The 24,549-nt window shown below is 37.5% G+C and overlaps 1 protein-coding gene and 1 long non-coding RNA gene across 9 annotated transcripts in view; one reads left to right on the forward strand and one right to left on the reverse strand.

Annotated features, from left to right (window-relative positions):
* The window catches only part of IKZF2 (IKAROS family zinc finger 2), a 163,327-nt gene extending 162,784 nt beyond the window's left edge, over positions 1-543 (reverse strand). For all 8 annotated transcript variants that reach the window (XM_040476145.1, XM_040476143.1, XM_040476148.1 and 5 more), the window contains exon 1: positions 378-543. The gene's annotated coding sequence lies outside the window, so the exon portion shown is untranslated. The remainder of the gene's footprint in view (positions 1-377) is intronic.
* A 4-nt stretch (positions 544-547) lies between these two features.
* On the forward strand, positions 548-15,001 carry LOC121031019 (uncharacterized). Its single transcript, XR_005790515.1, has 3 exons — positions 548-2,354; positions 13,743-13,803; positions 14,978-15,001. It is a non-coding gene; the product is annotated as an uncharacterized LOC121031019 (long non-coding RNA).
* The last annotated feature ends 9,548 nt before the right edge of the window (positions 15,002-24,549 follow it).

Genomic DNA, 24,549 nt, shown 5'->3' on the forward strand with positions numbered 1-24,549 from the left:
GCGCGCGCGCGCGTGTGTATGCGTGTGTGCGGGGCCTGGGCGCCGGTGCGGGTGCGTCTGTGTGTGTATGTGTGTGTTTGTGTGTATGTATGTGTGTGTGTGCGTGTGCGCGCGGGCTGGCGAGGGCGCGTGTGCGCGTGTCTGCGCTCTGGGCCGCTCGGCGCGCTCGGCAATCGATTACAGGACAAGTGCTGCCCGGCGGCTCCACGACGCGCGCACTCCCTCGCGCCCACCCGCGCGCCCGGCCGCGTCGCCCCCGGCCCTGCGGCCCCCAGATGGCGAACCCCGCCCCCAAAGCGGGACCAGGTAACCCGCTTCCGAGAGTGCCACGGCGACCCCAGGTCGCTCCCTCCACCCCAGGCCATAATAAATCTCACGTTTTCAGCCGGCTGGGAAGGAAGAATTGGAGCGGTGAGGGGAGGTTCATTTCGGCCGCTTGAAGTTTTCTTTCAAACTGGGATTTGTGACGAGGCCGGGCCGAGGGAGCGGAACGAAGATCCAGGCGCCCGACGCGGAGCTCAGGCATCGGCGTCCTGGCCGGAGTCGGGTGTGCGCGTGGACCCACCCACTCAGGCTTCGCAATAAACTATGCGGTACAATTTCAGAAAACGGCTCCGGGTAGACCAGGACACGAATCAGGATAGAGGGGTCCTCGAGAACGGATTTGAGAAGTGAATTCAGGTCTGAGATGAAGCTCAACTATTTTGAAAGTGCTTTAGAGTGCAATTTTAAAATTAGAGTGTTTACTTGCTTTTTACTGCCCAGGGCTTGTGCCGCATTCACCAAAGTCAAAGGAACGGGTGAGGGTCCAAAAAGTTGGTCCCAGTGACGTGTTGGCCGTCAATATCATCAGGTACAGCACAGCTTTTTTATTTGGGAAGAATGTCTGGACCGTCATGGAAAAAGCAAATGCATATTTCTTCTACAAATAGTAGCATTTAGCATCTTACTTGACCACATTTGCAAAAAAGAGGGAATAGAGACTTCTATAATTAAAGGGAAAAGGAAAATGAAAGGAGCTGAAAATACTGAACTGTGTAGTCTGGGTGGCTTAAGTTTGAAAACACATGAAATTATCAGGACTGCCAAACAGCATTTCTGAGAAACCGTATCACAGATTGTGAAGAAAATCAATGCTGAAACAGTTAGGAGGAGGCATCATACTCCTACTCCTTTCAAGAATCCCAAAAATAGTTGCTGAGTTGTTGGGTTGTTTTTTTTTTTTTTCTTCTTCTTCTTCTTTCCTGCTGAGGAAAGCGAAATGCTACATTGAAAATAAAATCAACTATATCTTAAGCACTAGTCTGTATGTCTATAAAATTTTGAATTGTGTCTTTTCTTTAGATTTCAGGGAAGGAATTCATTCACATTAATAAACACCAAATAACAGATACCATAGGACTTGGGTAATAGCTGTATTTAAGTTGTATTGTTAATTACTTAAGAGTTTATGCATTGTATTTTTTAAAAACAATTGTACCAACAGGCTCGTTTTTAATTATGGAAATTGGCAGTTGCTGCCATAGTGCAACAAAGATTAACCGATTTTTCATTGGAGAACAAATTATTTGGGCTCAGGTCAGCAACAACTTGCAGTTCCTGTGACTTCTATATTGGTAAGGCAGGTGTTTTTTGTTTTTTTTTAAACCTGTTATCTAAATAAAAGTAATTTTCCTGAAGTCATATTTGGGAAAGCTGTGAACATAGAACCCCACAAATCATTCTAATCATCCCAGTAGAGAGCAAAGATTTTAATCCTAAATTATCTTGGAAAATTGGCATGTTGTTCATAATATATAAATTCCCAATATATAAAGGGTAATATAACTTCCCTGAATTGTCACAAGTCCTTCCTAAAAATTAAGACTGTATTTATCTGCAAAGTTATGGAGGTCCTTGGAAAAGCTGAACTAAAACATATTCAAAATTAAGATGAACTATCTGGATAACTTAACCAATTTAATTACTAGTAGAAGAGGATCCATTGTGAAGTTTTAAGAAAGTATCCTCAAATTTCCCAAAGCTACCACAGTGGAAATAGTCCTTACCCCTGGCTGATAAGAGCTTAATTTAGCTCCCTTGAAAGCCTATCCTTTTCAAGAGTTGCTTTCATTGGCTCCAGAATCACCAGAGGCACACTCTCTCCCTCTAGTGGCTAAGCATTCAGGCTCTTTACATTTGGTGGCCCTGTCTCCCCAAAAATGGGGGATTTGGGCAGGGAGCAATAGCTCCCAAATTTTAGAATGGCAAAGATCTTACAGCCACTTAGACCGTTTGGGGGAAATTTTTACCTGTTTTTAACATGTTTCTTTCTTGTTTGCAGATTATGGTATGTCCAACTCACCCCCAAAAAAGTGAGTTATGTTTACATACTAAGACTAAGGGTTCTATTTCACCTTCTGCAGTTGAACAGTCCTGGCTCTGAGACACAAATGTACTTATAGAAAGGAACCTTTGTAAAAACTGTAGTAATTCACTTTGCTGACTGTTTTTCTCTGCAGTATTTATATAGTGGCTAGAGGATGTATTTCCATCCTTTCCTGTAACTATACTGCACACATTTTTAAAGTACATATAGGGTTATACTATGCATAAAAACATACCACTAGGGAAGTGCAGTACTGTATGTATATAAATTTTCACTTTGGGGAGGTAGTGAGGAGGTAGGGAGAAAACATAACCCACACCCACCATTTTTCTTTTTTTTTTTTTAATTTTTTTTTCAACGTTTATTTATTTTTGGGACAGAGAGAGACAGAGCATGAACGGGGGAGGGGCAGAGAGAGAGGGAGACACAGAATCGGAAACAGGCTCCCCGAGCCATCAGCCCTGAGCCTGACGCGGGGCTCGAACTCCCGGACCGCGAGATCGTGACCTGGCTGAAGTCGGACGCTTAACCGACTGCGCCACCCAGGCGCCCCACCCCCACCATTTTTCAAATAGATGCTTCTTTCTCATCCTTTATGTCCCATCCTACCAGAAACTGTTCCTTCCCAGCACTAACCCTTATCCTAGCTCCTTGCACATTTCTTTCATTGTACAATCTGTAAATATTTTTAATTTGCTGGGTTTAAAAAAAAAAAAAGTATCCCCCCCCCACTAGAATGTCTTCTTCTTAAGAGCAGAGATTGTGTCTGTTCTAACAGTTGTTTTCTCAGAAATAGCACAGTGTTTGGCATAGAGTTGGTACTCAATAAACCTTTACCGAATGGATGACTATGGAGCTAATCACATATTCACTTAGCTTCATGTGTTAGACTGTTGTAAGGGCCAAAAAGGGTATGATAACAAAGATACATTCTAATTCCATAAAGATTTTGGTCAAGTCTTGGTTCATAAGTCATGTTACAAATATTAACAAGTCAGTTCTGGGTTCTGTCCACATGAAGAATGTGAACACCTGAGTAGACGATATAACTTTTACAAATATAAAAAGGAAGAATGGTTAAAATTGTACATAAATATAATTTTGAGTAAAATACACTTATGTGACCCCTGTTTCAAAAACAAATTATTTCATGTTATTGCCTAATAATTCATGAACCTAGTTGACTATCAAAGAATGCAACATTTAATTCTATAATCACTGAATGCAAATAGCAAAAGAAATTTTTAATTTTTGTTAATGTTTATTCATTTTTGAAAATGAAAAAGCACAAGTGGGAGAAGGGCAGAGATAGAGGGAGACGCGAAATTCGAAGCAGGCCCTAGGCTCTGAGCTGTCAGCACGGAGTCTGATGCAGGACTTGAACCTGAATCAGTGAGATCATGAATCAGTGAGATCATGCCCTGAGCTAAAGTTGGATGCTTAACCAACTGAGCCACCTAGGTGCCCCAGCAAGAGAAATTTTTAAAAGGTAGTGTAGCTAAAGGTGCATTATGAAGTATTTTGTTTTCTTTGGATGGTTTATTTCATCTGTGTTTGATTTAAAAACCCTAGTACCCTTTAAAGGAATTTTAACAAAAAATTTTTTTTTCATTTTTCAAGGAATTTACTCCATGTTTTTAAGAGGGTAAGAGGGGACAAGTCTACACATTGCAATACTTTCTTAATAATAAAGGAGAAATTTTTGGAAAATAATTATATATTAATTATTTTTACTTAGATGGCTTCATTGTGCTAGACACAGAACATAATCACCCAAAGTAGGTTCCTTAAAGTAACTTAAATCCCTGAAAAAAGTTAAGATTAAGAAGCACACAGGCAAAATGTTTTAAAACTGATTGCTTGTTTTATTTTTGTCAGTTGTTGTTCTCTTTGAAGTGGTGTTCTCTTTTAAGCGGGATATGGAACAATGGTCTCATATTCTCCTGTCGACCTAGATTGGCACTATGAAGAAGCAAGCAAGTCAGAAATAGAACCATAATTTCAAAGAAAACATTCTAAGATACCAAATCCAGTTCATAAGTAAGACATATTAATACCTCCTGACCACATTGATAATCTGGGGTCTGCTGGGTGGCATGTGAGTCCTATATGGTAAGGGTCTTCTCATTCCATCCACATTGAACAATAGTTTCTTTTAACAATTCTTAAGAGTGTCACTTTGCAATTAGAGATAAGGTTCTTGTGCAAATACCCTTGTCCCTAGAAAAGGTAACAGGGTGACTTAAATTCACACTTTGATAGAATAATATCAGATTGCTTCTAAAGAGCACATTTTGATGTAGAGCAGAAGATAAGCTGTCTCTATCCCAAATGAGAATTATAAATTGTGGGAGTTAAACTTAAGGCCAGGGGGGTGAGGACTGGAGAAGTTTCTGAATAAAAATGAAAGTGTACATTTTTAAAGATGTCATCAGAATATACCATAGTTGCTTTAAAATGCAGATGTGTTCGATATTTGAGGAAATGAATTCTATTAATGCAAAAATGAAAGAACTTTGAGCTGGGTCAAGTGTAGATAGTTGATGCTTAAAAAAAACTGTAAAATGCATGGAGGAAAAAAATTCTTCTAAAACAACCTTAAAATTTATGAACATAAAAAGTATAATGAGGTTATTGAACTCTCCAAAAAAGTGTTAGCACAAGAGAAGAAAGAAATGATTCAACTTTCCGAAGACACAACTCACATATAGAAAGGATAACAATAAGGAGAATGCATTGTCTAGTGAGTATTAATTATTTATTTTTAAAGTATATTCATTTATTTTGAGAGAGGGAGAGAGAGCACCTGAGTGAGGGAAGAACAGAGAGAGAGAATCCCAAGCAGGCTCCACACTCCCTGCACAATGCACAGAGCCAGACACAGGGCTTGAACCGATTAATTGAACCAGGAGATAATGACCTGAGCCAAAACCAAGAGTCAGATGCTCAGCCAACTGAGCCACCCAGATGCCCCTAATTTAGATATAATATAATAAACACTCTCTGGGGATAAGAAGGCAAACCAAAAATGATCATCTGACTTTGGAATTGGGAAGTGAAAATAGGGCAGATTAGCCTAGAGACCTTTCATACCAAGAGTTGGATTCTGCTAGAGATACCCATAGTCAAAGAAAGCAGAGTGATGACAGGTTACATCTCAAGGAAATACTTCATAGTTAAACCAGTGCCAATATGAATATGATCCAGTTTTGTTTGGTTTCATTTTGTTTTGTTTTGTTTTAATCCTGTGAAAAGCTTTGGAATTACATGTCCAGTTTTTGTGAGAAGCCTCAGCTCCTTGTGAACCAAAATTCTTTCACAGTACAGCCGAGTCTAATCATATGTTTAAACAACCCCATATAGACTGAAGAAAATAGAAGACCACATTACCAACAGATAGTGAAGAAAAGAATCCAGGGATTCAACCTTCCCCCTCTTTTATAGCCAGGTGGTGACAACTTAGGGAATTAAAAGCCACACAGGGATAGAAATGGGGAGCCGTTTCCTGCTTGATAACTCTGAAAGACAGTGTGTGGTTTCAAAGAGGGAAATTAATCAAAGAAAGGTCATTTACAGGTAGTAAAGTCAAATGTCACCTCCCCCAATTCTCATGACTTGTGGTTTAGAGAAAGGTTAGCTTAATAAAGAGGTTAGTGTGGCATTCTGAACTGTCTCAAGACATGATATATGCAGATGAGAATAACACCATCAGTATCCCTCCCCTTAACAGCTATGTTTAGGCTTCAAAAAGGTATTTAAAACTTGATGTCATGGTGAGGTACTAGGCACCTGGGAAAGTCCCACTTAGTAGACTAAGTATATCATCAAAAGTCCTATAAACTATATTGCAGATATAGTTTTTAGCAGAGAGTAAGAACATTGCAATACTTCATTGGAAGATTATGTTTTTGAAATATATCATTTTTGAGAAATAAATATGCAGAATCTACAACACTTTAGATTGATGATATAACTGATCTCAAAGTTGGAGTATCAGGGCACCTGGGTGGCTCAGTCAGTTGAGCGTCCAACTTCAGCTCAGGTCATGGTCTCATGGTTTGTGAGTTCAAGCCCCATGTCAGGCTCTATTCTAACAGCTTGGAGCCTGGAGCCCTCTTTGGATTCTGTGTCTCCCTTTCTCTCTGCTCCTCCCCTGCTCATGCTCTGTCTCTCTCTCTGTGTCTCCTTTAAAAATAAACATTAACAAAATATTTTGAAGTTGGAGTATCAGTGGAACTAGCTATATACCATCATTACCATTATAGGCATTTACTTTATGCCAAACATCATGATAAGCATGTTACGTGCATTATCTCATTTAACCCCATAGCCATTTTTAACAGAGATAATGTTAGCCCCATTCTTCACATGCAGAAATTGAAGCATGAATACATTACTATCTTTTTCAGGATACCACAATGTCAGAGCTGGACTCAAAGACATGTTTTAAGTTTTAAAAAGCCAATAGTAATAACCACCATGATATACTGTCACCTAAATAGCCAAATATACTTATCAATCATACAGAACTGTTGATGCAGTTAACTCCAGCCCTTTAGGTAACTACTATCTAATATTGAACCACTTGGAAGAAAACCCAAATGTCTACGATATTCTTAGAAGTTTATTCGAATGTTTTATCAATATAGAACTCTACCAAATCCAGTGCCTATCTATGTGAAACATAACCTATTTGACATCTAATACTTTAACATCAGGTATTCATCTGTACCTTCCTTGAGTTCTTCTGAACCAGTGAATGACATGAGAGAACCACTGAGAGTGAATTAAAAGATAATCACCCCATAAAGAACTGAGTATCAATTAATGGTGACAAAGAGATAGAGACAAGATCTTAACTTTAAATTCTGGATCACCAAGCACATTTGCACTTTTGTTTCAAAAGTGATCACTTCTGATTCATTGCTTCCCCAAACATAAGCATCAAACTCCTTCCTTTTGTAGACTTAACTCACCTATGTGTGCAAAGAATGAGTGACTGACTTTGTGTAGTGAATATTGTCATTTAAAATGGTTTTGGTATTCTTAAATGACATTTTGAATTCAAGAAACAGATTTTTTTTTTCTAGTGGAGAGCAGCTCTCAGTTTATAGTAAAGGTCAATTTGAGCATTTTGCTAGGATCCATTAAATGAAGCCTGTGAGATTAGGATTTTTTTTCTGTTTTAATTTACAAATTGAATACTGGAGTAGAGACATGAAACTATGCTATTTTAATTAGGTTCTTCTGTCCCGCTTTGCATAGGTATAGAAGTTATGTATTTGTTCTCTCACAGCAGGGTTTTTTACTAAAAACAAAAAGAAATAATACTTTGATAGGAGAGATTCTATTTATGAAGGAAGCTGATTGATGGCTTTGGGGGAAGTTTGTTTTAGCACATTTTGAATAACCTGTCTTAAGGCAGAAGAGCTTCCCAAAACATCTTGAAATAGCCCCAAAATAAAATGAATGAGGGGTCTGGTATGTTCATAATATATTCTTAAAAATAATTGAACATCTCCCGATACTTATGTTCAAGATTAAATGCTTAACAGAAGACTAGTTAAATACTCAGATAGGAATCCTCTTTCTTCAGAGCTTAATATATCTGAGAGAGGGGTACCCTTCTCCCAAGTCTTTGAGAATATTCTTGATGTGAAGATGGACACTGTAGGCTACAGACCTGGTACCATTAGACTGTCTTTCATACACAGAACCCTTAGATCAATTCCAAACCCAACATGGTCAACTTAGTGATGTTTGCACTTTCCTTGTCATTTTCCTTTGTGGAGATAGTATGCTTGAAAATTATTTTCCTTTATGTATAAATGTTTCTGGGTTTATATAGTCATGTCTTAGGAGTTTAAATGTTTTTAGTTGTCCTAAGTGCATCTATAAACTTGTGTTTCTATAACCGCATAAGGCTAAAGGCAAGACCCTAGATAGTAAAGTTCAGTAAGCTACTCCATTCCTCACATGCACATGACCACCGTCATCTGCCCAGACCTCTCTCCTGACCCTCAAGTATATCATGGTCTCATCCTTTTTCCTGTTTTAGAACTTCTGTGAATTATTCAGCCTCAATCAAGCCAGGCCACTTAAGGAGATTCATGAGGGACAAACAGCATTTTTTAGATAAGCTGTCTAAATGGGATCATTCAGAGATCTGACAGGAAAACCAGGAGGTCTAAGAAGATGGAAGGAAGAGGGGCGCCTGGGTGGCGCAGTCGGTTGGGCGTCCGACTTCAGCCAGGTCACGATCTCACGGTCCGTGAGTTCGAGCCCCGCGTCGGGCTCTGGGCTGATGGCTCAGAGCCTGGAGCCTGTTTCCGATTCTGTGTCTCCCTCTCTCTGCCCCTCCCCCGTTCATGCTCTGTCTCTCTCTGTCCCAAAAATAAATAAACGTTGAAAAAAAAAATTAAAAAAAAAAAAAAAGAAGATGGAAGGAAGAGAAAAACAGCAACAAATTCTGCCTATAGTGATGACAGCAGAAAACAGATCAGAGTCATTGGGAAGACCATAAAGTGAGGAAATACAGGCTGTGAGTATAGAGCAATAATTTCAATGAGTTTGGATTTAAAAAGAAAGACAGAGGCTAGTAGCTGGAGGAGGATATGGGGTTCAGGGAAGTTTTTTGTTTTTTGTTTGTTTTAAGACTTCAGCATGCTGATCAGAAGATGCCAATAGCAATTTAGGGATTGGAGATAGAAAAAAAATTGGTAAAGTGAGGTCCCTTCAGGGACAGGAAAAAAAAAATAGAGCACAAGTGAAATAATTAGCTTCAGATAGGGGAAGAGATACCCCTTATACTTAAGAGAAGTAAGAAAAGATGAATATTTGCAAATAAGTCTGTTAGTTGATTATAGGAAGTTGGGGAGGGTTGGAAGAAGGTGTTATTAACTGAGAAGGAAGGGAATAGTGGCTGGATTGAAAGTTTAACAAAAGTGAATAAGCTTGACATGGTTGCTATGAAGAATGTGAGAGATGGTAACTAAAAAGCATGTGGAAAATAGATGGGCAGAATAGAGGAAACAGTTGAGGCTGGTGACCACAAATAAACCATCCGTATACTTGATGCTATAACTTATAGGTGAGCTCATAGACCAGGTATAATGATTTTGACAATATGAACCACAGGATTGACCTGGTGGAGAAATTTAGACAAGTAGGGAGCTGTAAGACCCTGAACTAAAGTTGACTTTAATTAAAAGAAAGAAAGTAATGGACTGTTGAGTCAGCCACATAGAGAAGGATGCCAACAGAAAGGGTGCCAACCAATACAAAAGGTAGAGGGATATAGAGACCTTGAGTCCCATTGTGGTTGAAGAGCTTGTCTGAAAGGGAATACTGAGTGAGAGATATAAAAGTATACAGGACTGTGAACGGAGGTTTGATATTTCTGTTGAATAACAAGATACTAGGATCCAGAATGGAGGTTGAGAAGTCACGGCTTCTGGGGGCTGGATTATTAGAAAAGGGATAGGATAATCAGGAAGTTATCTTGGGTCTTGGAAGTTATCTTGGAAGATATTGACTACGTGCTTAAGTCTTTGGAGAGCTAGTCCCTGTAAGGCTAATAAATAAGAACAAGGAGGAAGAATAGTGAGGAGGTAGCAGTGAAGAAGGACATCAGAGGAACTGGAGTTTTACACAAAGTATAAATATTCTAATATATATCTATACATACGTATACATATATATACGTATGTATATATACACACGTGTATGTATGTATACATACGTGTATATATATATTCTGAAAAATATATATATTTCAGAATACATATATTCTGAAAAAAAATGGTTCAGGTTGTATAGGAGATGCTGATCCTATTTTCTAACCCTAAGCTAAGTGAATTATAGGAAAATCAGTGGCCTTGACTTGAGAGGACTATAGGTGGGGTGACCTTGACATCTGCTTTGTCAATAATAGTCCCAATTTGCACCTGTGGTAATGACATAACTATTAATAGTGCTTTCTTTTAGTTCTGATTTCTGTGTTAAACTACATGTTCACCCCAGCTTAAAAGGGAGTAGTGGCCTCAATGGAGAGTTCTTTCATTTAGGAAACAAATATTTTTTAAATTAGTGAGTGGATGTAGGATGGAATTTCTTGCTTGTTTTGCTTAAGAGAGGAGTTGCAGGGACCATGGTAAGAAAGGTTTGGGAGGGGAAGGAGCAGTGTTATATTGAATCAGAGGAGACAGCAAATAGTGTGGTTGAACTGAGAGTGTGGCATAATGAGTTGGCCTACTTGGAGCTCCCATATTCCATTTCAATTGCCTTATCAACTTTTTGACTCCTGTGATCTCGAATCAGATTGACAGCCATGCCTTCAGAAGTTAAATATGCCTATTATTATTTATATCTTTACTTTGTGCCCAGAAATTGTAGCACTGTAACACAAGGTGAAAGATTCAAGAGGCCTAAATTGCTGCAGATCATGGCTATACAATGGCTCCTAATTGGAATGATAGCCTCCTAACACTTGCTTCCCCTGCACTTACATTTTGAATTTTCTTTCTTCAAGGTTTTGGCATATTTGGTTTTCTCTGCCAACTCAACACCATTACTTCCTTAAAAATCAGGGTAAGGAAACAAGGCAACTTCTGACCTCTGGATCTTCTGAAGACTGGTTTATTCATCAAAGTCATTAGGTCTTACCAAACATTGTATACTGAGAACTGATGACAAAAGGAATAGAGTACTTAAGTCAGATGATAATGCCAAAAACCAAATAGTAATGGCCAATCTTGCTGAAACCAAAATATTCTTATGTCTCTAGTTACAGCCATAGGCTAAAATACACCTTCAAAGACCAATATAACAAGTAACCATATTAGAATTAAATATTTTTCTTTTGTAAAAGAAATGGTCCCACTTTGATTCAACATAGAAATCCCCATTACAACATCTTCATGGGAGATCTTTAAGTCAGTGAAGTCATTTGTATTTAAGTCTGCAAATAATACACTGTAATGCAACTGAGGCATAAAGCTTATTGACGTAGCTTATGGAAACATAAATAAAGCCATTTCCCTGAGTTATGGACATTCTTCATTCACCATGACAAATAAATATATAAGTTAAAAGGAGTGGCTTTTATTCACTTTCTAAAAATATTCATTCCAATTTACAAATAGACTGTTCTTAGGAATCCTTAAAGCAGTGAGCTTGCAACATCAATTTAAAATATGAGTCATTTATTTAAAAATCTATACAGTTTTTCAGAATTACCTCATGATAAGAAATCAGCTTCACTGCCTAAAACCATGGTTCACAAACTTGTTTTCTGTGCCTAAACCACCCAAAGGTTTAACATATTTCTATTTAGTTACATCCTTCCTTGCTTGAAAAAATTCTAATCAGCGCTTACTCTCCTACCCGTAGCTTCCCACCCCATTCTAGAGGAGTATCAGAGTATTGGAAGTATTGTAGCAGTTTGAAAATAATTCTCCTAGAACAGTGTTTTTCAAATGTCAGGTTGAAACCCAATAGAGGGCTATATATTTAGTGTGTCATAACCAGCATTAAAAAAAAAAATGAAATAGAATGGAATAGAGTACATCACATACAACAGGGATAAATAAAAAGGTAAAGTTTGATTTCACAGATACACATATCTATCTACTGGGTCACCACATAGAATGTATTTTTACTCTCTATGGATTTCATGACCAAAAAAAGGTTGAAAGCCACTGTTCAAGAAAATAGATGAACAAATTGAGGTCTATCACTTGATTGAAATACTATATAGCAGTTATATACTACCACATATGTCAACATGGATAAAATAACATTATGTTGGGTGAAATAAGGCAATAGTAAGAGAATTCTTACATTCAACACTTAAAACAGTATTATGTATTATTTATTTACATATATATGTAGCAAAAGTACAATAAAATGGATAAGAAAGATACCACTCCCAGAATAGCAGTAACCTCTGGGTTGAGATGGGATGTACCTACAATGTTTGATTTCTTAATAAAATTCCAGAAGTCAGGAGACCTTTGTACTGTTTTCCTCTGATTGGTTCACTTCATTTCCCTGATAATTATTTCTTTGTATGTGAAATGAAAGAATATCACAAAAGAGGGGCGCCTGGGTGGCTTGGTTGGTTAAGCGTCTGACTTTGTCTCAGGTCATGATCTCACAGTTCAGCAGTTCTAGCCCCATGTCAGTCTCTGTGCTGACAGCTCAGAGCCTGGAGCCTGCTTTGGATTCTGTGTCTCCCTCTCTCTGCCCCTCACCCGCTCATACTCTGTCTCTGTCTCAAAAATAAACACTAAAAAATTTTTAAAAAAGAATACAAAAGAGTGATCAAGATGTCCAGCTGGAAAGAGAGGTGGATTGAGTTATGAAGATTTGTTTTAATCATATAATATTTAACCCATAGAATTTAAATGATTTCTCAATGCTACCAGCTAGTTAGTGGTAGAACTCAAGCTAAATAGAAACAAGTCGTCTAAAATCATACTCTTTCATTTTCTACCATTTAACTGCCTTTGATGAAAGGCAAAAGGACATGGTATCATTTTATCCAGGATGATAAAGTCAAAAGATCACCATCATCCTCACCTTCACCACATAAAATGGGCTTGCTGACCCAAAGGTTCTTCTGCTGCTACTAAAGGAAAGATTTAATTCTTTGAAAAGGTCAAATTTAATTAGTGTGTGTGTATTTATTGTTACATATTGAAAGAAGTTATGATCACTGGTTTCAGGTGATCATTCAGTTTAGTTTAGCTACACCTTATCTTAAATAACTGATGGTGGCCAATGACTGGTCCCCTGTAGTTCTTTGATTTATAAATTAGATAATATGAAGGAGTTCTGTTCAAGACTGATTTGTAGTTATTGTTAGAAGTTGATTAGTGATTGATGCCCCAATACTTCCAAAAAGAATTTGAACTCATTGTAAATTCGGAGAACAATAGCATAAAAAAACTACGTATAACATGAAAGAAACTAAGAAGCAAAGGGGAAAGAAAAATAATCAAGAAATTCTGTTTATAAAAAAACCACAATTGAATACAAAGCTTGCTTCTGAACTCATAGCAACCAAGCAAAAGAGGAAATACACTAATTGCTCTAATTACCTAGGAAGCCTGTGAAATCATTAGCCCAAACACACACACAAAATTTCCCAGCTCAGTGCTCCAAGAGAAATTGACCCAGCTGATAATGACAAAAGTGTCATTGATGGCATGGTAATCAAAAATCTTGAATCAGAAAGCCTAGGGTCAAACCTCAGCTCTACCATTTACTGTGTTACTTAATTAGACAAATGTCTTAATCTCTGTCTCCTCATCTATTGAAACTGGATGGTAATAATAGAATTTACCTCATAAGGTTTTTTGTTTTTAAATAGGATTAAGTGGGTTGATGTTTGTAACTGATCAAATCAAGGCAGAGAACAGCCCTACACCCTGGTAAGAGTTATATTGTGTTTCTTCAACAAATTAAGCAAGCAAATCATCTGAATAGAAGTTTTTAAAGGACATTCTTAAATTAGTGTGCTTGCAGTTAGAAGTTGATTATAGTGACATACAAGCTGACTGTTGTTCTGTCCTGTATGTTTCTCTTTATTTCCTTCCCAATTTTTAAAAATCTTGTTTCCATTTTTAAAAGAAAAATTAGAAAAATAAACATAGTCTCTGCCACATGGATCAGAATACATATTTCTAATGCTTGCTCTTCGGAATGTAATTCTCCTGATAAAATATGTCAGATTCAGGTTTTTTTTTTTTTTAATACAGATTTCAGCCAACTATAAATTAGAGCATATGTGTCATTGCCTAGAAAAACCTCACATAGCAACAAACAGCTAAATTAACCCACGCTCATGTAGGGGGTGCAAGGTTTTTGACAATTTGCAAACTAAGATATCTCCCCCAGAGTGCAGACACTATCCAGTTTTTGTTTGTTCACCCTCACTGGAAGTCTTTAAAACGGAAAATTTGACATAAGCATTGTTTAATGAAATCAAAGATTAAAAAAAAAAAAAACCTAATTATAGACAAAAACTTTTGTATATGAAAAGACAGCATATTCTAACATATCATATTTATAAGCATCTTTAGTTCTGTTTAATTATTAAACCACATTTTGTATTGTACCCCTGAACTATTTTGCTACTATATATTATAAATACATGTTTTATAATTCCATTTAGGCTAACTTGACATCTACTATCTACATTAATAATGTTTGTATTTAGCTCACAATAAAATATATGTTTTTCATGTATGTGTATCTTATCTCCCTTACTATAGTGGAGCAATGTTAGAGAAAGACTGGGTCAACATTTTTTATAATGGTCTTATGTCTTAGTACAATGATCTACACAGATTTGGTACCATCTTTGTTAAAATTATCATTGAGATTGAATCCTTCATCAGTAAAGTAGTATAAAATATTCCAAAGCTGTCTAGTCATTCATTCATTAAAAAGCACCTTTAATGCAATTTCCTTTCTCTTTTGCTATTTTCAAGTATCTATGCTATTTTATTTTTGATTTAGGTCTTTGCACATTGGCTAAATCAAACCAAACTATTATTGCCTTTTGCAGTTTTTAAAAGTCACTTTGTTTTCTTCTCTTTGCAGTGTTTATAAAAAGCCTGTCTCTGGAGTGTTTTTACTCCTCTTCTTTAGAAGTTATATTATCATAATATTTCAGTTCTCACTATAAACCTCAAACATTGGTGTCCATTTAGAGTACTGTATTCATATTATGTACTTTAAAAAAGTGAGCTATGTCTTAAAATAGTATATGACTTCGGTATGATCACAGAACTAAAACTAGGATTAAACACCTGTTACTTATTCTCAATTTTTTTTTAACCCAGGCTAGAGAACATAGTGAACTTTTAATTTTTACTCTTTTATTTGTATGTTTTCTTTTATGTAATTCTGGTATTTTTGCATTTCACGATTAGGTTAACAAATTCAGTTTTCATTTGAATGAAATGAAAAATTAATGTGGACATTAAATTGAAAGTAAAGCAAATAGTATATGATATTACTTAATAGTAATGCAGAATTCTGGACTAACGTATCTCATTCTTATCTTTTATGTTTTTATTTGAAAGACTGTTCTATAGTAGATTTCTTTAGGAGCAATATATTTTAGGAATGGTCAGAATTGTTAGCTTATCTCCTTTCCACTCAATTCTTATTTCTCATTTAGCTATAGAAGATTTTAAACTTCTTTTGGCAAGGGGCACCTGGGTGGCCCAGTTGGTTAAGCATCTAACTTCGGCTTAGGTCATGATCTCACGGTTCATGGGTTCAAGCCCCATGTCTGGCTGTGACCGCTCAGAACCTGGAGCCTGCTTCAGATTCTCTGTCTTCCTCTTTCTCTCCCTCCTCGACTCATTCCCTATCTCTCTCTCAAAATAATAAACGTCAAAAAAATTTTTAATAAAAAAATCAACTTTTTGGCAAATTCATATTGTAAGTTGGATAGAGAGATTTTTTTTTAAATTGCAGGGACTGATACCTTTATCATAATTAATTCATTTTATTATTTAAATTTTGATTAATTCCAAGAAATATTTGAAGTTACTGTGGGAGATATTTGAGAATCTGAAGAATTAATTTAGGATGTTATCAATGACCATCAAGGAAGAGAATTAAATTCAAAGTGACATAGTGAAAGCATTGTAATATATTTTGACACAACCCATTCATTTGATATATTGTTTATCCTATCTATATATTTCAGGGGGTCATAATCATAAACTTTGAATATCCTTTTTTAAAATCTCTAATTATTGAAGTGAAATTAATTGTGATATGAAATAATAAAATTGTAAAGAATTACCATAGCTTGCAGATTATTAATTGTTACTGAGCTCTGATTTTTTAGTAAAAGTTGATTATGTTGCTACCTATCTCCATGGACAGAATAATGTGTGTTTTAGAAAAATTATCCAATGTACCTTATAATAAAAGGCAAAAACTCTTTTCAATAGAATTAATAAATTATTGCTTAGATTTATTCTTAACAAAGCAATTTTTATCAAGCCTTATCTAGCTAAGTACAATAGCAACAATAGGGGGAAAGTCAGAATCTCTCTCATTACCTGCTTCCATAATTGTGCATGCATGAAGTATGCTTGAAGCCTTTGTAAGGAGAGATCATACAACCTGAATACTAATTTTGTGAGTACTGTAATTTCACGTCTGTTATCCATGTTCAAGCTGGTTGTGCTTTGAGGAGCAGCTAAGGCTTTATGGAAAACTTTGTAAAACATTCTATTTAGAACCAATTCTTATGTGCTCTGCGTATTTTTCTTCCTTTGTGTTTTATTTTGAGAACATTTGTATGAAAACAAGATCTTTGTTTCTTAGAAGCACATCTGCTCTTGCTGCTTCTAGATTACAAGAAGTCATCATCCTCTGTGACATCATAATCATTTCCAAGGCAACCAGTTTGGCTCACTTTTAAAAAAAATATGATGAAAAGTTAACAAAATGTCAGCAGCAGGGAAGTGTTTATCTCAAAACATATACATAATAACTTCCCAGTTTTCTGCACCTACTGCATGTGGCCTGTTTATTTTAAAACCCGGAAGCTGTAGCCTATTGAATTTAATTACCTCAGAGTCCAGGAGACTGTCAATTCCATTACTCACAATTTAGAGGAAAAACAGAATGCTCAAGAAAACAAATTCTGAGGTGACCAACTTTATTGTACCTCAATGACCTGTCACATGGCGTGGCTGGTGCTAGTTCAATGAGGGAGGAAATATATGAGACCTTGGTGTTTTATGTTCTACAGTAAATAATGATATAGATTTGAATAACAGCTGGAAGAATCTTGAAGCCTTTTACTTGGAATGATTTTATGAACAGGCACTACATTCACTCAGCCACTTCAATGCTGTCACGACTGTGATGAAATGTGGCTTTGAGAAGCCTCAGAACATAATCATTTGGATAGCAAGCCAAGGCTGCTAAAGAGGACTGGAACCAGGATCAGATTTTGTGGCATGTTCTACTACATCAATATTTTTCAAAACTATGAAGTTTTAGTTCACAATAACCAAGCAATCCATAAAGAAATATTTATTATTTGCTGTGTGCATAGCACTGTATGGGTGATTGTGTGTGATATAAGGCAGTACACATGCAATCCCTGACCTCCCAAGCCCTTCTTTGAGATGAATATCTACTTATTAGTATCATCTTATTTTTTTTTTGGCACTATTAAAATACTTTTAAATTAAATCCTTTCCCCTTCTATTTAAACAGTCCCATTTTATGTTTAAAGGTATCTATGTCATATAGACCACATTAGCTGAGGATAACCAGTGGTCTGTGCCCAAATCAGCTCTTCTATGTTGAATGCTAAGGAAATCTGGAGAGAGAGGGCTCAGAGGCAGTTGTGGTCTGAGTGCACTTGGACACAGAATGGCAGGAATAGGATTCATGATCCTAGACCTTAGTATGAAGCAAGTGTCAGCTAAACTGGTAGCAAATACACAAAATTGTAAATCTGAAGATAGATCAGAAATGGGAAAATGGGCCAAAGTCATAAGGGCAAAGCATCCAAATCAAGGGAAGAAAGGCTAGGGGATATATCTAAACAGAAGCCGGGCAGGTGTTGTGCAAAAGTCAAAATGGAAGGCAAATGCAATAGGTCTGGGCAGAAGGGTAGTCAATATTGTAGAGGTCCAACTGCATGAATCAGGGACTCAGTCAAGCAAGACTGAGCTCAAAACTGGCATAGCCACTCATGTAGGACCAGCGACCAAGGCAGGAACCAATTAAAGATGGTCTAAAGTATTAAACGCCCCATGATTGGGCATAATTTATGTATATATTTATATGTATTTGTGTATTCTCTTGTTCAGTGCTAAGACTGAGCTATTAGACACAAAGGTTAATAAAACTGATAAAGTTGATCTTATGAAACATTATACTGGGTAAAACAATAAATAATTAATTTAGCAAATAAATATATTACTTAAGTGTGTATTATATGTCAAAGTGTTGCAATAAGGAATAAAGGAGTCAGGCTAGAGGGTTGTTACTTAGATATCACTGAATATAACATTGAGTTTTAGAACAGTTTCTTGACCCCAGTTCTTACCCCCAGCCTTTATGGCCTACCAACTTTACAGCTATTTAATATACACCTTTATTCACAGCTTTTTTTTGCCAATCACTGGCCTCCCCACACCCAATGATTTCCACCACCAATACCTCCTTTGCATCCTTGATTTATCTCATATGTCTGTCCAGTCTCCAAGATCAACTGACATCCTTAGCCTGATTTGTCTTGTTGCCACTTAAGCCCTCATGATAATATTTCCTTAAGTTAAAACTAGCTTATTGTGAGGGTGGAAGCTGGTTCTATTCAGAAGAGCCTAACACTTGTAATAAATAAGCCCAAATAGCGCCTGGGTGGCTCAGTTGGTTGAGCGTCCGACTTCAGGTCATTATCTCACAGTCCGTGAGTTCGAGCTCCGCGTCCGGCTCTGTGCTGACAGCTCAGAGCCTGGAGCCTGCTTCCAATTCTGTGTCTCCCTCTCTCTCTGCCCCTCCCCTGCTCATGCTCTGTTTCTCTCTGTCTCAAAAATAAATAAAAACATTAAAAAAAAATCCCAAATATCTCCGTGACTTAACACATTAGAAGTTTATCTGTTGTTCAAATGTTTGATGAGATTCAGTACCTTTCCAACCTTGCTCAATCATCCCTTCAGAGGATCAGAGTCCTCTTCTGACTCCTCTGCGTCTGCCTGGCAGACATGGAAAGGGAAAGAACAGAAGATCATGAGGGAAATTTCTGTCAGTCAGTCACAGAACATTGTGCATCCTTTCTGACACATTTCATTGGACAGAACTCAGTCATATGGTATACCTAACAACAAAGGAGGCTAGGAAATATAGCCTAACTGTGTTCCCTGAAGGAAAAAGGAAGTACGTTTGATGAGTCAATAGTGTATCTTTTTATTCACCAAATAAAGAGAGGAAGGAAGGAAGGAAGGAAGGAAGGAAGGAAGGAAGGAAGGAAGGAGAAGGAAGGAAGGAAAAGAAAGAGAACCATTCTACTCTTTATCCCACACAAAGAATTTACTCCCCATCTCCCCAGGTGAGATCATTCAAAGTGCCATCCAGTCACTGAATCTGCTTAAAGTCCAGAATTTTCAGGCCCGTGTCTCTCTGTCAAGTTGTGGCTCTATCAAGTCCACTAAGGACTTGGTCTCATGAGTATGTGACCTGTGCAGTCACGTAGGTCCCCACCCTCAACTGGGCCCCTGCAATTGGTTAAATGCTCTGCTCTCACCTCATGAAATTACTAATATTTTTACCATTGAACTTGTGTTTTGTAAGTGAAGTCCAATGGGATAATGGAGCACGCACATGAACAGAGCAGGTGTGTGCAATATGTTCGTCCTTTGTCCCTTGCTACCCCATTCATGCGCAGTTTGTGTTGCTCATGAGTGCAGAATTCTGGTGGACCTATGATGCTTGGGAATTTAGCAAGACTCAATGTGAGCACAAGTTAAGCATGCTGTTTCTGTGGTTGAATAAGCAGGGGATTGACCATGCTTTCCATTTGAGCTGGAAACTTGCTTTGAACACAGAAAGAAGACAACGGCATTCTAAGAAACCCAGAAGATCCAAAAACTCTATCATATCCTTTTTTTCCTTATGCTATCTTTCCCTGTATTAGCTAACCACCTACACTAACATCATGTTGTAGAAGGAGAGGGGAAGATTGGGCAATCATAGCTTCCTCTTGCATTCTTTTCTTACTCATCAGTAAGCCAAAGGCACATAGTACTGAAAGAATAAGCACACAAGGAAAAGCAAAATAAAAATAGTTGCGTTATTGTGTGCTACATTTCCACTGCTCTGGTAAGAACAAGATGGATATGTGTGTTTGAGCCATGAAGTAAGAATTGTGTAATTTCATTAATTCCACACTTGAGTTAAATGCTCTTGTATTTGCATTTAAAACTGGTATTGCACAATAAAAACATGAATAGTAAAATTAAACATTTCTTTATTTAGAATGACGTTAAGTAGCAAATATAAAATACTATGATAAGTCAAAACATACTGTAAAAGAAAGGATAAGGCTTTATATTTTAGTACTTTCAATAGCAATATTTCCCTGCTTATTGAATAAGGAGTTCAAATTTTCATTTTGCACTAGAACATGCAAATCATGTAGCCTTCCCTGGGCCTGGTGCTCTATGTCCTCTCTCCAGTATAACTGCAATAAGAGCTTTCAGACAAAAAAAAGGGGCGGGGTGGGGGGGAGAATAGGATAAGCGTAGCAGTCAATGACCCACAAAAATTATTAAATCCTTCTGGAAAGGCCCCGTGAAGGGTGACTAACCAAGACAGGAATAGTTTCTTGTTCTGTCCCTGATTCTTCTTTCTCCAGCCCTTTTCTCCTCTCTCTGAGAGTTTCTTCCTTAACCATTATCTTCCACAGAAATATCTGAAATGGTTGTTGAAGAATTCCTCTCCTGTGCACTGTGCAGCTTTCATATCTCTCTTCCTCTCTAAGGGTGGTTTTAAGGCCTTTTTTTAGCCCTGGCTCATGGTTTCATTGCCACTACAATTTCTTCAAAAATTTTTTTGGTAAGTTTCTGATCTATTTGCTTTCAATTAAGTCCATGTGCCAAGGTTTTTTAACAGTTATTAAATTTGGTTTATTCCTTGTTTCCTGGTCCCCATGTTTTTTTCTTTAACTTAATGACAGGTACCTTGAGGCAATCCAAAACAATATGCTATGAAACAATATGCTAACTTTTCTTTCTTTCTTTTTTTTTTAACTTTATTTATTTATTTTGAGAGAGACAGAGAGAGTGTGAGCAGGGGAAGGGCAGAGAGAGAGGGAGACAGAGAATCCTAAGCAGGCTCCATACTGTCAGCACAGAGCTTGACCTGGGGCTCAAACTCATGAAACTGTGAGATCATGACCTGAGCCAAAATCAAGAGTCAGACGCTTAACTGACTGAGCCATCCAGGCACCCCTATGCTAACTTTTCTGATGGTTACTGAAGGGCTGAGTTGTTTCAGAAATCTCACTGGACCTTTGTCATTTGGGGCCACTTGTATTCCAGGTCCCAAAGGTATCAATTTTTCAACCAAGGAAGGCTCTAGATCCCTGAACTCACTACTCTTGCCATTTTCGGCTTGAAAACTGGCCCAAACTCACCTGAGTACATGCCTTTCTTGCTTAAATGGTGGCCAACACACCATCATGCTGACAGTTCTAACTACTTCCTTTGAACTATAGGCTCAGGAAGCTTGTGACCTGTCTTCCATGTTGTCCCATGACAGCTTAACTGAAAATGTTCTGAGGCATAGCAGAACTCTCCAGATATCAACCTGCTGTATTGTATCCTTACTAATGTGGCAAACAAAGGCAGAAGTGAATGGCAGATAGAATTAAATTTCCTTATAACCTGCAACCCATTGACAACTACTTAAGGCAGGGAAAGTAAAACTTTCTCCAGGAACTCCCTAGGGTTTTAATGTTAATGATTTGCTAGAGAAAGAAACAACCTTAGCTTGAGGATAGCTAGGCCTCCAGTAATCTGTGAGTCTTTAGCATATGAAAATCTCTTTGGAAACTTCCCCTTGACTTTACCTCCCCCAATTCCCAAGTATATAACCAGTCTCTCCACTGGGTCTGGGGAAGCTCTTCCTGCCCACTGGTCCTGTCCCCATGCTTTAATAAAATCACCTTTCCACCAAAGATATATTCAAGAAGTCTTCTAGGCCTTCAGTTCTGAACCACTGCCACTCCAAAAACCTGATCACTCACCTTCTGCTGGTTGGTCTCTAAACCAATGGCACTTATCTTGGGGTTTTGTTAGAACAGCAACATGTGCCAAAGTATTAATTTCCGTACTTACCAAGGGAAGATAGCTGCTGTAACTACACACTAAAATTTCAGTGCCTTAACATATTAAAGCTTATTTTTGTCACACTACACATTACTGTGGGTTCAGGACCAGTGACATGCCACTAAGTGATTAAAAGAACTAGGCTCTTGGGGCGCCTCGGTGGCTCAGTCGGTTGAGCGTCTGACTTCCACTCAGGTCATGATCTCACGGTTTGTCAGTTCAAGCCCTGCATCAGGCTCTGTGCTGACAACCCAGAGCCTGGAGTCTGCTTCGGATTCTGTGTTTCCCTCTCTCTCTGCCCATTCCCCACTCATGCTCTGTCTTTCTCGTCTCAAAAATAAATATAAACATTTAAAAAAATTTAAAAGAGAACTAGGCTCCTTCCATCTTAACTTATTTTATTTTGTATGATCAAAACTTATATTTATTAAAGTCTTGGTTTAAAACTCTTTGCTTGAAACAATCAAAAGTTCTGTTTAGAAGTTCAATTTATTTTAATGCTTTCATTTAACAACTGAAAAAGACCACTCACAATTAGAGGTTAGAACCAAAGGAAAGAAATATTTGTCTACACTAAAATATACACATATACACATATAGTTTTCAATCGCATTCAAAAGTTTACACAAAGATTTTGTTGAAATTTAAGTTTCCACCTTCTCTGATGTCAATTAGTAATTCTTACAAAGCAATCAAAAGATTGACTATTTTGCTTTTTTTAAATTATTTTTAGTGTTTATTTATTTTTGAGAGAGAGAGAATGAGCAGGGAAAGAGGGAGACACAGAATGTGAAGAAGGCTCCAGGTTCTGAGGTGTCAGTACAGGGCTCCAACCATGAGATCATGACCTGAGCCAAAGTTGGACACTTAACCAACTGAACCACCCAGGTGCCCTGACTGTTTGCTTTTGACAAATGGACTTCACAGTCACTGAAATATTTTTAAGCAAGTCAGAAAATTGTGTTTTTAAAATTATCTAGGTATCAAGACATGGGAGAGATTTTTAAACATGGCAGATTTACTTATACTGTTTCAGCTACGGAAAAAAAAAAAAAAAGAAAAGAAAAAGAAAGAAAGAAACAAAGAAAGAAAGAAAAAAGAGAGAAAAAAAAAACTATAGTAGAAATCATTTCAAAGTTCCTTTTCAAAATATGCCCTCCACAGCATGAGATTTTTTAAAGTAATTATTATTTCAGTCTTTGTTAAAACATTACCTCTACCATGAAAAGACTGATTATTTACATTTTTGCAAGTGTCTGTTAGGCAGTATCCCCACTGGTTATCACAGAAAATGTCACCAACCAGAAGCTGACAGTGTAGTCCACTGAAGTCACTCTTTCAGGGCACAGAAGAGAGTGAAAGAGGGTGAAGGGTAGAGCAGGAGGAGCCAATGAAAGACATCTAGCATACCCATAAAATCATACCCATACACATGTGAACTGCAAGATAATGAAAGTGAATGAATGAAAAAGAGTACCATGGTCAAGAACTCTAGTTGTGGAACCCCTACACCTCACTCAGAAAAACTTGATATTATCATGTGATAAGAGAGTGATCGGAGTCTCTAATAGGGCCTCTTTAAACAAATTGAGAAATAAAATGGTATGGGCATATGAAGACAAATTATCATTTTATTATTAAAAGTCTAATTAGCGGGGGCGCCCAGGTGGCTCAGTCAGTTAAGTGTCAGACTTCCTCAGGTTGTGATCTCGTGGTTCAGGAGTTTGAGCCCCATGTCGGGCTCCGTGCTGACAGCTCAGAGCCTGGAGCCTGCTTCAGATTCTGTGTCTCCCTCTCTCTCTGCTCCTTCTCTGCTCATACTCTATCTCTCTCTCTCTCTCAAAAGTAAATAAAACATTAAAAAAAATTTTTTTACACCTGGATTAGAGAAGGTAGCTTAATGTGAGAGCTTAGTGGGCCTGCCAACAGGGCCCCAGAATGAAGAAGCATACCCATTCAGTCTAGGCATTGCTAGACCAGGGCAGGCCTCCCTAAGAAAGAAGACTGCTCAGGTAAGACTGACAGCATTAAGTCAGAGGAGTGAAGAGACTAAAAGTTTGCCTAGGAAATTCCCTTCTAATAGAAGCAAGGTGTGAGAAAACAATGTTCTCCTCTACCAAATTTCACTTGAACAGATCTAGTGAAGGTGTCAGGGTCAACCCATATATTCAATATGAGTACAATTCAGTGTACTTCTTTTTAGATAAAAATACATATAACTACAAGTTCTAATGTTTTCTTCCTCTAATCCCTAGAGACTTTTCTGCAGACCCCTTAGGGTTCACATGCACCACTTCG

Source organism: Herpailurus yagouaroundi, unplaced genomic scaffold, assembly GCF_014898765.1.
Source record: "Herpailurus yagouaroundi ecotype Mexico unplaced genomic scaffold, PumYag 140, whole genome shotgun sequence".
NCBI classification, from domain to species: Eukaryota; Metazoa; Chordata; class Mammalia; order Carnivora; family Felidae; genus Herpailurus; species Herpailurus yagouaroundi.